This window comes from Balearica regulorum, chromosome 9 (assembly GCF_011004875.1).
Source record: "Balearica regulorum gibbericeps isolate bBalReg1 chromosome 9, bBalReg1.pri, whole genome shotgun sequence".
NCBI classification, from domain to species: domain Eukaryota; kingdom Metazoa; phylum Chordata; class Aves; order Gruiformes; family Gruidae; genus Balearica; species Balearica regulorum.
In genome coordinates, this window is record NC_046192.1 from 4,276,575 (window position 1) to 4,292,098 (window position 15,524).

The following is a 15,524-nucleotide window of genomic DNA, read 5'->3' on the forward strand; positions in this document are numbered from 1 at the left end:
CATGAATAGCATGACAGCTCTGACAGTTCCATTCACACCGTGTAACCTTAGATTGTTCTTTCTCTGGACCTTCCCTTTTACCACACCACCTTTGCCCCTCAGTACTCTTCCCTTTGGAGATGTTGATGGCCACCGCTGTAGTTGCTGGTAGTTCTCTGAACTGCGTTTAAGCATCAGCGATTTCAAAGGTCCAGTTACAGTGCTATCTGTAATAATTGCAATGTTCTCCCCTTACATGACTGCAGCAGAACTACTGTTATTATAAGCAGTCACAGCAAAACTAGAGGTGTGACTGTCTGCTTGCTTGAGGCAAGAACTGTTCCCACTAAGTTCAGAAAAAGGCGCTCTAAAACCAGGAGATATTGATGCCAACTATTTAGCTTCCATCTGGCAGTCTTTGCCTCCTGCTTTGAAAGGAGATGTCTGCTTTTCACTCCATGGTTTTAGTGCTGCAAAGAATGATGCTGTCAACTCAACCTTTTCCTAGACTGTTTATTTCTAGCTTCATATAGTTGTGGGAGGGAAGTTCCCAAAGAGTTTGCCTGTTTGACATGACAGAAGTTGAGCTGGGAGTCGAAGTGCAAACATTAAATTCAGTCATCACTGTAGAAAAGACAATAGTTATAACTGCTCCATCATGTTGGATGACAACAGTAATTTTTTATTGTAGGTAAGTTGGTGTAACTGTAGAGATTTTATTAGATTTGTGGTGTTCTGACAGGAGAAGAATTTTTTAAAAACTGTTTTTCAATGAATTTCCTGCTGTTAACCATCTGATTTATTCAATAAAAGATTTTCTGGCAGCCACTTCCTATTCATCCAAGGAATCAATTTTCACCATATTCTAGAACAAGGTTTTACAAAAGGCCAAGTCCTATACACCTATAGTATAGATTCATGCCTTTTCCCAACACTGAAGTGGAGGGTTAAGACATAGACATAACTGTTCACCTTTTTCATGAGACACTGTTGTTATTAAAGCAGTGGCTATATAAAGCGGTCCATTCTGTTAGCATGTCTCAATGGGTTTTCTCGGGTGGACTCAATTAGAAGGAGCAGAAATAGGAAAAGGCAAGGAAGGCCAAATGCCACAAAACCTAAAACATGCAGACAACGTAGCCTCCTAGAAACTGAAGAGGCACCAGCAGGGCAGCCTGCTTTCCAGTTCAGTTTGACAGAGTGAATTGAGCAATTTTTCTGCTGAAGCTGTTTTCTTGGCACTCAGAAATGGCTAGTCATTTCCAGGTTACGATTTACCAAGAATAGAAAAGTAGACTGATCTGCAGGGCTTCTACTTCAATACCAGAAGTCAGTCTGAGGCTGAGTTTTCTGTAGAGTGGAATGAGGTGAGCAGACCTGAAGCAACAGAGATCTGGTATGGAAATATAAACACTTTAATCCCGGAATCTCAGGGAAGGACAGCGCAGGGAAGTTTTCTTACTCGCTACCTTGTGGTCTAGATGTTTCAGTGTCCTCTCATACATGAACAGTGTATATAGTGTGATTTGTGCTGTCATGTTACCCTTGTGTTTTGGAAGTAAATGTAATTATCTGAATTCTTGAACTTTTTGCTGTTCTGAACTACCAATGTGTTACTAGTTTTAAAGGTACTTCGTAGAGGGTTAATTGGATTTGTGAATGAGAGTAATTTCTAAACCTAAATAAGAAAGTAGGATCTATGAGGAAAGAATAAATGAACTTGGCTTGTTTAAAGACTAAGGGGAAACCTAACATACACATGAATAAGGTTGTTTAAAAAAACAAACAAAAAATAAATTGGTTTTGGTGTTCATTGGATGTAGAAAGAAGTTAAAGAACTTGGATGAAAAAGCAGTTTTTAATGGTTAATATGTTTAAGCAGTGGTTTATAATGCAGACTCAAAATCACCAGATTTTACTAAGGGCAGGTTAGTCACATTGTTTAGGGCTGGCGTAAGATGGCTGAACTTGTGTTGGAGCACAAGAGGCAGGATATGATGCCCTTTCAACTAAATTTTCTCTTGTTTCCTCATGTGTGTGGCTTTCTATTGGAAACTCATGAATGGCTCTAATATTCTGACACATAAACAGAGGAAAAAGAGTAGAAGCTGAACTAATACATCCTCTGAAGAGATGGGGAATTTCTAAAGCCACAAACATTTAAGGACAGCAGTTAAGAGAAACAGGAAAAAAACCCCTATTGTTGAAGTAGTTTTTCTACTATAAGAAGTTGGGGACAAGCGGTTCCTGAAAGATAAACTTCAATGAACTGGAAATTCTGATGCACTCTTTTTATTTGTTTTACTCTGCTTTCTATTCCTTTTCATTTAAACATATATAAACACATTGAAAATTGTCTCCTGTAGGTAACTTACTCCAAACTCACTAAAAACTATTGGGCTGCACTGAATGCTTATTTTAATCTTCACCCCTTTATCCATGATGATTTTGCTACATATAAGGAAACACCACCTCTTTGCTCAGCTGTAGTAAAGACCTTTTTCCATTCTGGTGATGAAGCTGTAATGCCTCTGTCCATACTTGATCTGGGAAGTTAGCAGCAGTAAGTATGGACCATCTCTGCTCTCTTACAGTCTTTCTTCAAAATGAAAGCCTGCTTGAAGAGCTCTGCTGAGAGTCAGACCTCCCCTTGTTATCTCATAGGACTATCAGGTACACAATTAGTCTGGCAGCCAAATGCCTGGAAGGTCTGGCTGTCTCATGAAGTGTGACTATAAAAATCTATACTCAAATCAGGAGAAAGAAGACCTGAGCTTGTTTAGTGTAGAAGGACTCTTAAAGAAAAGGGATTTCCCACTCTGACGGTGGTTGGCAGTTTTAGTTTGATGTGGGTAGGAGCCTGTGAAGAGGGAGGACTCAGAACTGGCCTCTCCAATGGGGAAACAGTAGTAGGGAAGGGAGTGATGCATTAAAAGCCCACGGCTCATTAGAGGCAAGAACTGATCCTGACCAGTGGGAGGAATAATTGTTCCCTGTGCCTTGTGGCAATCAGTGGTAGGCTCATTTTCTGTCCTTGCTCTATGATCTGACTTTTAAGTGCATGAAAGACTAAGAAAGAAGATTCAAATTATGCATGCAAAATATGAGCATGCCAAGAGCGATCTGCATGCAGAAAATGTATGCTCAGAAAAGCTCGTCTGTACTTGTACAAACAGATGTGGGGCTTTGTCTGATCTGTGAGGATCAAGCAAGTGAGCTGCAAGCAGGTAGTGTAAATGAAAGAGAGCAGGAGTTAGATATCATCCAGCCTCACACCAGAGGTCTCTTGCTGGAGCTGCAAGAGAACTCTTTTAGTTTGTGCCTGTATTGATGTTGTAGGCCATAAAGGGCAATGTTGTTTTTCTACACTGTGTCAATATATTATGCTGTTTGATACCATGTTTTATTTCCTCATCAATGCTAAAGATCAAGCCCAATCTGTGAAGTGTTTTGCTTCTTGAGAGCCGTGCAGCTGTTTTAGGAGCTGGTCTGTAAAAAAATATCGTTATCTGGAGAGACAGGGGGAGACAGCTACATCCAGTAGTTCTGAAACTGGGGCCCTATACCAATAAGGTGAAAAAAGTTTACTCCTACTAGTGTTATGCAAAGCTAAAGATTAATGTAGTTTGTTCTAAGTAAACAGGAGCCCCCCAGGGAAGAAGTGGTGTACTTGAATAGTCCTACGCATGTGCTTTGTACTAAGTAATCCTTCTGTAACAAAAACTTCCTGTAGCTTTGCAGTGATGAGCTTAACACTCATTAGACCTCTCTCTCTTCCCCTTGTGTGTATACACATACATTCTTTCAACCATATGATCTTTAAAGGTGTCATTTCTCTTTCCGTGAAGTTTGCTGAAGCAATATTTCTTTCTTTTCTGCTCCTCAGAGTGCGTATGTATGGAGGAAGGTAAGTTAATAGCCAGAAACTATAAAATTCACACCTGAATAATTGTATATGGCTATTCAGGTTGCACTGTGAGGAAGAGTTTGGGGAAGAAAAATTGTTCCTGCTGACTCTGAGTCAGTTCCTGTTAGTATGTTCAGCAGCTTTAGTGTCAGGTTAACTGTTGATACTGCCTGAATGAACATCATCCTTTGTTTTCCCCCAAACTCCGTAAATGATGAATCACAATCACTATAAACTCTGTCTCTGCCCCCCCCCCAAAAAAAAACCCCAAAAAACAAAAAAACCCAACCAAACAAAAATTAGCTGTATTTATTATTTTTTTCTGCATAGTTTAATAACCTCAGTTTCTAAGTTGGGCACCTGTCAAATACACCCTAAGTCTTTCAAACTACAAAAATCCTTAAGATTCTGTGAAAATGCTAATAAAGAAGAAGATTTCTGGGATTTTTAAGCTTTAACATCTATAAGGATTCCACAGAAAACATGGGATGAAAACAGACTTCTGATTTTTCTGAGATTTTTCTTGACAAAATTATTTTTCTGACCACATTTATTTCAGCACTTGGCCAGGTAAATTGGAGAAAATATTTACTCCTATGCCATGTGTAGCCGTTAAAACTTTGTCCTTGATCCATCAGGGTCTGGGCCATAAAATAAGCTACAGGTGGCCCAAACAACAAAAGCTCACTGTCATGGTGGTTCTTCAGCCTCCTGCTAAAGGAGCTAGAGCAGGCACAGGGAGGGAGAAGAAAACCCTCTCTCCATTGCTGTGGCAAAGGCAGGACTTAACCCAGCTCAGAGAGAGCAATGTCATTGCTGAAAAATAAAACTGCAGGACCTGATGTGTGATTATCACACCTGCTTTATTGTCCTCTCCTCCCTGGACTAGGTGAGTGCAGAGAATGCCTGTAGTCTGCAGTTGTTGGGTTAAAAAAGGAATATCTGGCTGGTCTATAGGTAGACAGAGAAGTAACAGCAGACAATAAGCAATAGAAAGAAGTATGTAAGCAGGGGTTCCTGTCTGTTCTTCGGCTGGAGTTCAGGACAGTGACAGTAAACTTGTACTTTAGTTTGCTCTGGAAGTAAGGATTAATTGTATACATTCCAGCTGTAGCTTAAAGGGGGTTTTTGCCTGGGAAACTTTTGCTCCATTCCTACAAACACTTGCCCACATGTTTCTCTTTAATGGAAGCTCATCCGTTGATATAGCTTGGACTTGTAACATGTTTAATATGGAAGCGTGTGTGCAGATGTGTGCAGGATTGGGCTCTGTATGAATGAGTGACATTTGTAAACTTCTTGGACACATTTCATATGGCAGTATAATAAATCTTACTTTAACTATACAATTCTTTTTGTAATTTCAATATGTAACTAGTTTCTTGGAGAATAAAAAGGTAAGGAAATATAAGAAAGCATTTTAAACCATTTTCGTATTTTAACAAATTACCGACTATTTATAAAGTGCAAATGCAGCCAGAATTGCTGCTTTCTCTGATTATATGAACTTTTAATTAACTTAATCAATGAAATTCATATCCCAAACAATTTATCTCGGGAACTAAGACAATCCATCAATTTTATCTTAAACCCAAAACACCCCCACCACAATTAAATGGATGCCAGTGTAACTTTGAGACCATTTTTTATGTAGAGAATCTATTCTAACTTCTGTCTAATGAGACTGTTTCCCCACGGATCTACCAGAGCTCAGACCTACTCCCACAACGGCCACTTCACATGACAGGGCTCCACTTGAGGCCTGATCCCTTACCTTTCTTACAGTGATGACAATGCCATGGCTTGGGCTGCTTAATTATACTCCCATCAAAGGGTGCATCTGTGCTATGTATTTATTCTCCTTGGGTGCAGAATTTAAGTATAAATCTAGAAAAAAAAATTTAAAAAATTGTCTCTGCTTGTTGAAGCTCTGATTTAACAAGAGCTGCTTTCCAGAGTGGAGGGATCTTTGACTTTGTACACCTTGTACTGACCCTCACAGTTAACTTGGACAGTCTCTCACATTACTCTGAAATTCCCGGTTCTTTCTCATCAGAGTATTTTCTTCTATCTCCAGGTCTTTTTGAATTGTGTTACACTCTATCCTTCTCATGTTGGTGTCATTTTTTGAATACAAATACACTTGAACTCAGGCTAGTTATCAGGAAGTACCAGGCACAAAAGTCTGAAGGATTGCCAGTTTTGATTTCTAGCTTCCATCTGCAAGTCTTTGGAAGAGTTTTGGATGCTGGGCTTTAATAAGTGCTTTAAAAAGAAAATGTCTAAAATGAGAGCTACAAGTAGGTGGTTACACTACTTGAAAGAACATCCTGTCTCAAAACTACTAGAGATTCAGATGTCCTCAAATTGATATCACAGTGATTCAACTGATCTGGATAGTCTCACCAGTTAGAGGTGGATGATGTAGGACTCTGTGCTCCATCAGAGCAGAGATTTCCTCTAAGAGGGTTTTTTGAGTTGTATGCCACAGCAAACAAGCACTTGTCCGCCAAACAGGAAGGATGAGAAGGAATTTGTGCTCCAAGCAGCATGTTGCCTTCTGGCATCTCTACAGCTCTTCCTACACAAATCTTTTGGCAAAGCCGCAAACCTAGCTGACAACTGGGAATTTACAATTAGCTGAATGCATGATTTATAATAACAATCAATCGTCCTCTTTCGTACTGTTTTATGAATGAGTGATTTTATGGAATGGAGTTTGTTATCAGGATATGTTCTACTAATTGACCTTTTCAGCTGTCTCAGCGTTAGATTGCAAAATCTGGTATTGAACTGAACAATATTGCTAAAATAAATACCAGCACAGAGGAGAGGAAAGCATGCTAGTGACAAACTGGATAGGGAGCCTGCTTTACCTTGTGTACATCTCCGAATAGTTTTAACAGCTTAAAAACTCTGCAGTAGGCCATTAATACGTTAATGCTGAAAACAGTAAAGACTTTGCAATACAACTTTGATGTTAGCCAGTTTGCAACTGAAGTCTAGGGGAAGCTTCTGGGTACCAGCAGTGACGATGCACCAGCAGGCCCATCTGAGACATTGTTGTGCCTGTCTAAGACTGTGGTTCTGCCTGGGATCTACACCCATGTTTGCCTGGCTTTTGACTTCCTACCAGAAACTTTTCAGGCTTTTACTTCCCCTGCTTGCTGATTCTCTCTAACTGGTTCTAACCATAACTAACCGAGCTCTGTTTAGTCATCTCTGCTGCTGGCAAAATGAAATGGAGACTGCATGGAGGGGCTGCCCATGTTTTCAGGGAATCTGATGGCTTTTCTGGTTCATTTTGGAAGGCATGGCTGCCCCCTTTTTTGCTTGATTCTACAGTTCAGCCTAACTTCCCATCTTTGATAGGTAGATTTTTCAGGTCCCAAGATTTCTCTGTAATATCAGGACTGGGTCTACAAATCACCGCTCTGTTAATTGTAGGTTCCTCCTGCCATAACAGCAGGCCTAAATTGTAAGTGCTGCATTTCACTGCCACAGTCCCTGTCAAAGCTCAGTTAGTGATTTTGCACTAAGGAGCAAATCTGCCATTTCTTTCTACAGTGTATGTATGTTATCCGGTTGGTCACCAGTTCACATCTTCTGCAAGTCCTTCTTGGTCCATGTAGGTGCTACAGCAAAGCTTGATACAGCGGTTTGTGCTGCCTAAGGGGGCAATGCTAGTCTTCCCTTCTCCCTTGTGTTTTCGTAGCCACAAGTTCAAACGAGTTTTGCTGCTGCTTTGACTGCACCGTGCAATGACTGATGTTGCTGGTCCTGCAGAAGCTATTCACTGCTCTTTTTGGCTGCCTGATGAGCATGTTGGCTTTGCTCACCTGAAGTCACATGAAATGTGGATGATAGGATGGGAGGAGTGTTGCGTCCTTCAGCAAATTAGGTCAGCCAAAGGGTGTGACTGTATCCTACACATTAGAGCAGGGATCTCAACCTTCCCTGGGCCACCTACATCTCTAGAAACACACAGCAGGGAGACCTCGCTGAGCCTTCCCTCAGAGATACTTAGGAGGGAAGCAGGGTCCAGCCCTTCACATGTCCCTTATTCCATTGCTTTGCATAACCTGTACAGCATCTTTTAACCTGCACAGCTCCTTCAAAGCATCTTTGCTTTTGATTCATTTGCAGATGATCCAGAATAAAACTGCTCACTGTGGTGCTGTTGTTGGATCCAAGAGCAAGAAGCACAAGTGATACACCCTATTGAACAGATAGAGGTAAGCCCTTCGATCTTTCCTACAGAAACTATGATCTTTCCTACAGGAATCCCTTCATTTTATCTTTAATTCTTCATTCCATCCTTAAGGAATCTTTGCCACAGAATTTATTTTTACAAGCTTTTCTACATGGATTTGCTGAGAGATGGTTATTTCATTCTGAGAGGAATATAGAGTAGATTAAATTTCTTCCTTGTAGCTGCACCAATCACAGCGCTTTAGTTAAGAGTCTGCTGGTGTTTTCATTATAACCCCCTGGTTTCAAGGTTTTATATAATGTCCTGAAAAGGATTGGCTTAAAGAAGTCATTTGGAAGAAATGTATGTACACACTTAGCTTTCTAAATTCAGTGTTGTGTTTTGTAAGTCTGTGGAATGCAAAAAAAGCATCAGCTTTTCATATGCCTTTTTATTTGTTGCTAATAACTCTAAACTTTTAGAAATGTTTATGCTAAAGACCCATGTACTTAGGTATCTTGATGCAGATGCTGGAAAACATAATCTTATTTAACAAATAACCTTTTTCTCTTTAGTTCAGTACTCCCTTCCCAACTGTAAGTAGTATCACAGAGATCTCTGTCCCCAAAGGCACATCCACGTTTGTTCTTTGTTTATATGTTTCCTTTCTTTTGACATGTGTTTCAGCTTCATTCTACTCGTTTATAGAGTAACCATTGGCAAATTAAAAATTGATGGCTGTCAAAGGATTAAATCATTGTAGGAAGAAATGCAACATAATGGCATTTTATTTTGTTCAGTGTCATGTTGATGGCATGTGTTTTCACAAAACTCTGCATTTGAATCTTGTAAGAAGCTTCAATGTACTCTAAGCATGGGCTGCTTAGAGGGTAAGATCTTGATGCATCTGCTTGAGGAAGCAAGCATCAAGCCTACAGCCTTTCAGACTTGAAAACATTTTTTTCTTTAAGCTGCATACTACTGGGAAAACCAATAAGGATAACTTAAGAAATGTAGTGAGAGCTCTGTGTGGGAATTTTTGGAGTGTGAACTTAACTGCTTTGGAGTGGTTGTCATGTCCTACGTACTTAAATGTGAAACAATGCTGCTCTTTCAACCCCTGTACTGTTAGAAAATGGGGCAAAGCTTTTCTTCACAGCAGCTGAGCGGCAGAGCTAGTGCTGATATGGATACCACTTACTGCATCAACCTTTTGCTTTTACATGCAGATCTGAATTGATTTGAGTTCTAAGAGTTTTAATCAAATTCTAAGATTTTTAAGATATGTTATGCCAAAAAAATGGATTCTTGATTTTGAAGTAGTAACAGAGAAACTAAAGAAGAGAAAAAGAAGTGAAAGGTGGATTGAGAGCAGTGGTAATACATAAAGTCAGTTTCTGATTCACCAAAATTCCTGCACATTATCCTCTAGTCACCAATACCAGATTGGATTTGATTAATTTATGTCTGTTCTTTAGGCCAAACCCCTGTTGCTTAGAAAATGTTTCTATTCATTTAGAACAGTTTTGAAGCAGATCCCTCCAAATGTTTGGGTTTGAAAGTATAAACTCCATGCAAATATTAAGTCTTGTTTGGGTCACTCCAGTAAATACACTGAGCTACATGTTTTAAACCTGAGACCAGAGAGGTGTTTTCAAAAGAACTCTATGACATAAAATCAATCAGTTTGTTTTGAATAAAAAAGGTAAATGAAAGATCTAATTCAGGGCTTGATTTAAAAAAAAAAAAAAGTGGAAGAATATAGAAAACCTGGTAGGAATTAAGGCTGTAAAAATGTGACTCCATTTAGGGAAAGGGTCATGTACTTATGCTCTTTTTGGATCTTGGTACTCCTACATAATAGTGCTTCTTGTCAATTAAATGGTACGTCCCACTCCAAGTGAATTTAGACTTTTAGCTCATTCAGGAAAGCAGTAAGGGATTTTATGGATGAAAATGTTTGATAGAAATGAAAACAAATCAGAATAGATTCATTTTCAAAAGTCATACCTAGAAAACATAAGCTTGCCTTAGTTCCATATGTCCCTGTAGAAAACTACCATACTGCTACCAGGATGATAAATAGCCTTAATGTCTCTTACAGAGCTGGGGGGAAAAAATTCTTCCAAGTTTCTATCATATAAAATTTAAGAGATTCCTTTGGCACACTATTTAATTGTGTCCTAATTATTACCCAACACATACAACTACATGTGACATAGCTTTTAAGCCGAGATATTTATAAACCATGTGTACTCTCTGCAAAATTAATTTAGGCTCTTTAGTGGTTTTTGTTCCTGTCTATATACAAATTCTGCAACTTAAATGATTTTGATCTTTAAGTCCAAGACAACTGATAAGGCTGCAGGTGTACACTGGACTTTGGTTATTCCTTTCGTGCCTTTTTGCAGGCAGGATATAGGCTGTTTGTTCCAGCACTGGTACTCTCATTTAGCTTTTCTTTGTGGCTGTATATGCATCAGCTAAACTAATCCAAGTTCTCAGAGCCCACTGATAATTAGCTCCACAGTGAGAACACACCTTAAAAATAAACAGATTAGATGGATAATGGATATTACAAGATTTACATAATATTTTAAATTGTTCAGAATTATGGAGAGTGTTAGCCACGTGAAAGAGGTATTATTTTAGTATTTCTGAATTCCATTGGTGAGTGATTGTAGGTTGTTTGAATGATGGACTTGGTCTGAAAAGGTCATTTGAAATTGTCTCTATTATTGGTTAGTTACATGTGCCCTCACACCAGGAAAAGAGAAATAAGACGATACAACCTGTATGAAAAAGCCATTGGAGGCCACTGGTGTCAGGAAGTTGAGCTAGAAATGTGGTTAATAGTTACCTTGTTTAACTTTGATTTTGAACTTGCTCTGTGTAGGGCTTCATTTGGGAAATCATTTGTGTTGCTCATGGGATTAAATTATATTATTTTCAGGGTTTTGTAAGCCTTTATGGACCTCCTTTTCCTCTTTCGTGATAATTAACAAAATCTGGCTGAGCAACGCGTTGGTAATATATGTATATGCTTGCATTTAATAGAGTCATTTAGAACCAGGGTTGGTGGGCTGTCCTTCCTTATTCCTACTCTTGTATGAGAGTAAAGGCACTTCAGAATTACACTTAAAAATATGTTTAAACTTAGCATGTGTGTGTTTGCTTTCTTTGAATTGGAGTCCAAATTTGCAAATTGTGTATCTGTTTGCTGGTACCAGTTAAGCTCTGCTAGACAATGAATGTCTGAGGTTTATTTAAACCTGCAACAGTGCTGGAAACACTGAGCTGCTTCATCCATAATAATGCAACAGTTTTTAGCACAGGAGTAGCGGACACCGCTTTTTTCAAGGCAGCAAGTTTGATATTCTGTTGTTAAAGCATTATTTTCAATTCTATGTTAGGCTGAGTATTAAATGCAATGGTTTATGACTATTCTTTTTCCCAGATGCATGCTATGTTTGTGTGGTGGGTTGACCCTGGCTGAGGGCCAGGTGCCCACCAGAGCCGCTCTATCACTCCCCTCTTTCATTAGACAGGGGAGAAAAAGTATAACAAAAAGCTTATGGGTCGAGATAGGGACAGGGAGGGATCACTCACTAATTATCATCACGAGCAAAACAGACCGAACTTAGAGAGGGAATTCATCTAACTTATTACTAAGCAAAACAGAGTAGAGGAATGAGAAATAAAACCAAATCTTAAAACACCTCCCCCCGCCCCTCCCATCTTCCTGGGCTCCACTTCACTCCCGGCTTCAACCTCCGCCCCCCCCAGCAGCACAGGGGGACGGGGAGTGGGGGTTACGGTCAGTTCATCACACGGTGTTTCTGCCGCTTCTTCATCCTCAGGGGGAGGACTCCTCTCATCATTCCCCTGCTCCAGCGTGGGGTCCCTCTCACGGGAGGCAGTCCTTCACAAACTGCTCCAGCGTGGGTCTCTCCCATGGGGTGCAGACCTTCAGGAGCAAACTGCTCCAGCGTGGGTCCCCCACGGGGTCACAAGTCCTGCCAGCAAACCTGCTCTGGCGTGGGCTCCTCTCTCCACAGGTCCACAGGTCCTGCCAGGAGCTTGCTCCAGCGTGGGCTTCCCATGGGGTCACAGCCTCCTTCAGGTGCCTCCACCTGCTCTGGCATGGGGTCCTCCACGGGCTGCAGGTGGAATCGCTACACCCCCTCATCCTCCCTCCATGGGCTGCAGGGGAACAGCCTGCTTCACCATGGTCTTCACCACGGGCTGCAGGGGGATCTCTGCTCCGGCGCCTGGAGCACCTCCTGCCCCTCCTTCTGCACTGACCTGGGTGTCTGCAGAGTTTCTTACATCTTCTCACTCCTCTCTCTGGCTGCAAAAGCTCCCTCTAACTGTTTTTTTCCTTCTTAAATATGCTATCACAGAGGCCCTGATTGGCTTGGCCTTGGCCAGCGGCGGGTCTGTCTTGGAGCCGGCTGGCATTGGCTCTATCAGACACAGGGGAAGCTTCTAGCAGCTTCTCACAGAAGCCACCCCTGTAGCCCCCCCTGCTACCAAAACCTTGCCACGCAAACCCAACACAGTTTGAAACTGCAATCAGAGTCTAAAGTCAGGGGTAGACTCCTTACATGGCCTTTTTCTCACCTGCTGCGTGTCAGAGCAGTATCAGTTCTGTTTCATCAGACTGCCCTCACTAAAGAAATGATTCAGATTGCATGGGTTTTTGCTAACTGGGCCCAACAAAGGTGAGGGCAAGAGGCTGTCCAAATCACCTGGATGCAGTGGCTGAACAACTGCAACATATCAGTGTCTCGCAAATACTAGATGTGTGAAAAATCAGAACAAAGAAATCTTCTTTAAGATCAGGAAATGGTGCAAGTTGAGATCTGTGCCAGGCTTTTAGCAACTGAGATATTTTTTAAAAAAGATTGTGTGCACGCTTTTCAGTAAACTAACCAAGGTAAACTACCATGGGGCTGTAGCAACTTCTTCTGCTTGGCAAATCCAAAGCTGAAGCACATTTATTCCATTTGGAGTTCTTAGAAGTGTAGCAAAGCCATGATGTTAGTATTGTATCAAAAAGGAAGGTTTATGTGTGATACTAAATCTGGAATTGTCAAACTCAAATATAGTAAGTAAATGACATCTTATAAATAATTCAGTAGGCTGCCAGAGTTCATAAAATTAAGATACATTTTATATCAACTCTTAAACTATCTCATCAGTATGCACACCAGAGACTAAAAAATACAGTGTATCACATATAACAATCCTTGCGTTTGCATGACAAATTGAAATCTTCAGACAGATACTCTGCAAATGTTTTTCTTTCAGGAAAGAATCCAATGACTATATTGTCAGTGCTGAGCTTTTTACTTGGTCTTTCTCTTATAACCTGGAGTGTCTGGGTCAATGATTTAAGCAAAATAATTGGATTATGTTTTATTATTAAATAGGTACAAATTAATAAAAAGATTAAATGTTTACCTTACATTTATTTATGAGGGAGCTCACAAAAGATATTTTATAGCCAAAATTTAAAAACTTTCTTCTTTTTCAAAATGTTCTTAATCGTATAATATTTTTCACCCTGAAGAAAGGATAAGAATGGTCTTAAGTATTATAAATTACTCAGTCACAAAAGAAGCGCTTCATTCTTTTATACTTTCAGGTAGTACATTTTATTACCCTCCTAACACCAGTCTTATATACTGTTTAAATTCTCTTACTTTAAGATTCATATCATACGTAGTCAGCAAAAAAGAAGCTTATAGTTGTCCAGTGACGGGTTAAAATACATAGAAGACCAGGAGACTGCAGTGGAGCTGCCAGAGTACTCTCACATGAATAATGTGCTGTGCTAGGGAGGTAGCAGCTTAGTGCACTGACTTTTTGAAGGGGTAGAATCAAGTGTGCAGTTATCTTTTTGAACATATAGTTAAGAAATTTTAAAAGCTTTCTTCAAAGTCTGCAGTCTGCTGGAAGGATTGTACTAGTTTTGGACATTAGTTAGTGCTTGGAGTACCTTTTACCTCAGAGTTGTATATCTTGTGTGCTTGTTCTAGTTTAGGATTCAAATTCAGCTCGGAAGCTTGTATTAGGAATTTGCTATTTTCTTAAGAGCTGATAGTTGAGGAGTTTAATTAAGTTCAAAGGTTGCTGTGATAAGAAAAGGGTGCCTATTCTACTTACAAAGGAATGACTATTTCAGAGGAAGCTGCTCCTGGAATCTGGCAATACAGATTCTCATGCTCCTGCTGGGACTTTACATCATCGACTACCTGCATCTTTAATGCATGTTTGACTTTCTTTTCTCTCTTACTGCCCTTATGAGTGCTATGGTTCACTGTCCTTGACCATAGTGTGACACATCCTCTTTGGCGCAGAGAAGGATGTCTGACGCTGTGGGGAAGGAATGTGATGTTGGTACAGGAAGAGTATTGCAGACCATGGTTGCTTGCTGTAGAAGTGGTGCATAAAACCACAATCTGGCCAGAAGTCCCACAGCCCCATTGGTCTGAACTACCTATCACCATATAATAAGAAACACAGGGTAGAAAGGGGAAGGTACCAAATCACACAAGAAGGAGTAGCATGCAAAGAGTTCTGCTGAATAGGTGACTTGCAGTGCATGGTTGCAATCATCAAAGTGATACTTTGATTGCAAAACATAAAATAAAATTAATAAAATTGGATTCTGTCTTTTACTCAACTGGTAGCTCAGTTTGTGGCAATCCTTATTGATTTTAGCGAGCCTATTGGCATTGAAGGATTAAAAAAAAAAAGTAGTATTGCATCTTTTCTGTCTCTGCCTCTGCCTGATGACTGTTCTACATCCCCTGGAGACATCCATGGTTCTTCCTCCTCTAACACATAGGCCAGAGCAGCTGGAACAGTGTTCTGAGGAAAGCAGGCTGTGCCTTTAGGGAGCTGGGGCAAGTATCGTCCCTTGCCTGGGGTGGGAAGGGCAGTGGATTAGAAGGTAAAAAGTGATGTTTTCCCTCACTGTTTAGTTATCTGTTTGGTCCCAGTTTGGAACAATATTGCATTGTCCTTTCGCTGGGGTTCTGCAGCAAATAAACAGCTGAGTGCAAAGCCCTTAAACCTTGCGTGTTTTGGAAAGATGCCACAAGAGTGCAAAGAAGGTGAATCAAAATTTCATGCATACACCAAAAAAAAAAGCTAAATGAAAAATGAAGGGTTTTTTTTTTTAATTTTGATTAAAAATAAAAAAGTAAACATGACTTTGAACATCCTTGATACCAACAGAAAATAGTGCTTGCTATAGAACACACCAGGTGGTGGGTTTTTTCCTTTTTCCCCAAGTAAGTGGATTGAGCCAAATTATGTTCTTGGCAGAGGGGACAATGAACCACTGAAGATGAAAGCACTGGAATCGAATACCATTGTACTCTGCTGTTGAGGCTATTATTTGAGTCAAGCAAATGAAATGAACTTCTGTCTTCT

General features: G+C 40.2%; 1 long non-coding RNA gene across 1 annotated transcript in view; it reads left to right on the forward strand.

Annotated features, from left to right (window-relative positions):
- Positions 1-7,988: 7,988 nt before the first annotated feature.
- The window catches only part of LOC142603014 (uncharacterized), an 83,488-nt gene continuing 75,952 nt past the window's right edge, over positions 7,989-15,524 (forward strand). The window contains exon 1 of the long non-coding RNA XR_012836885.1: positions 7,989-8,121. This is a non-coding gene — a long non-coding RNA (uncharacterized LOC142603014). The remainder of the gene's footprint in view (positions 8,122-15,524) is intronic.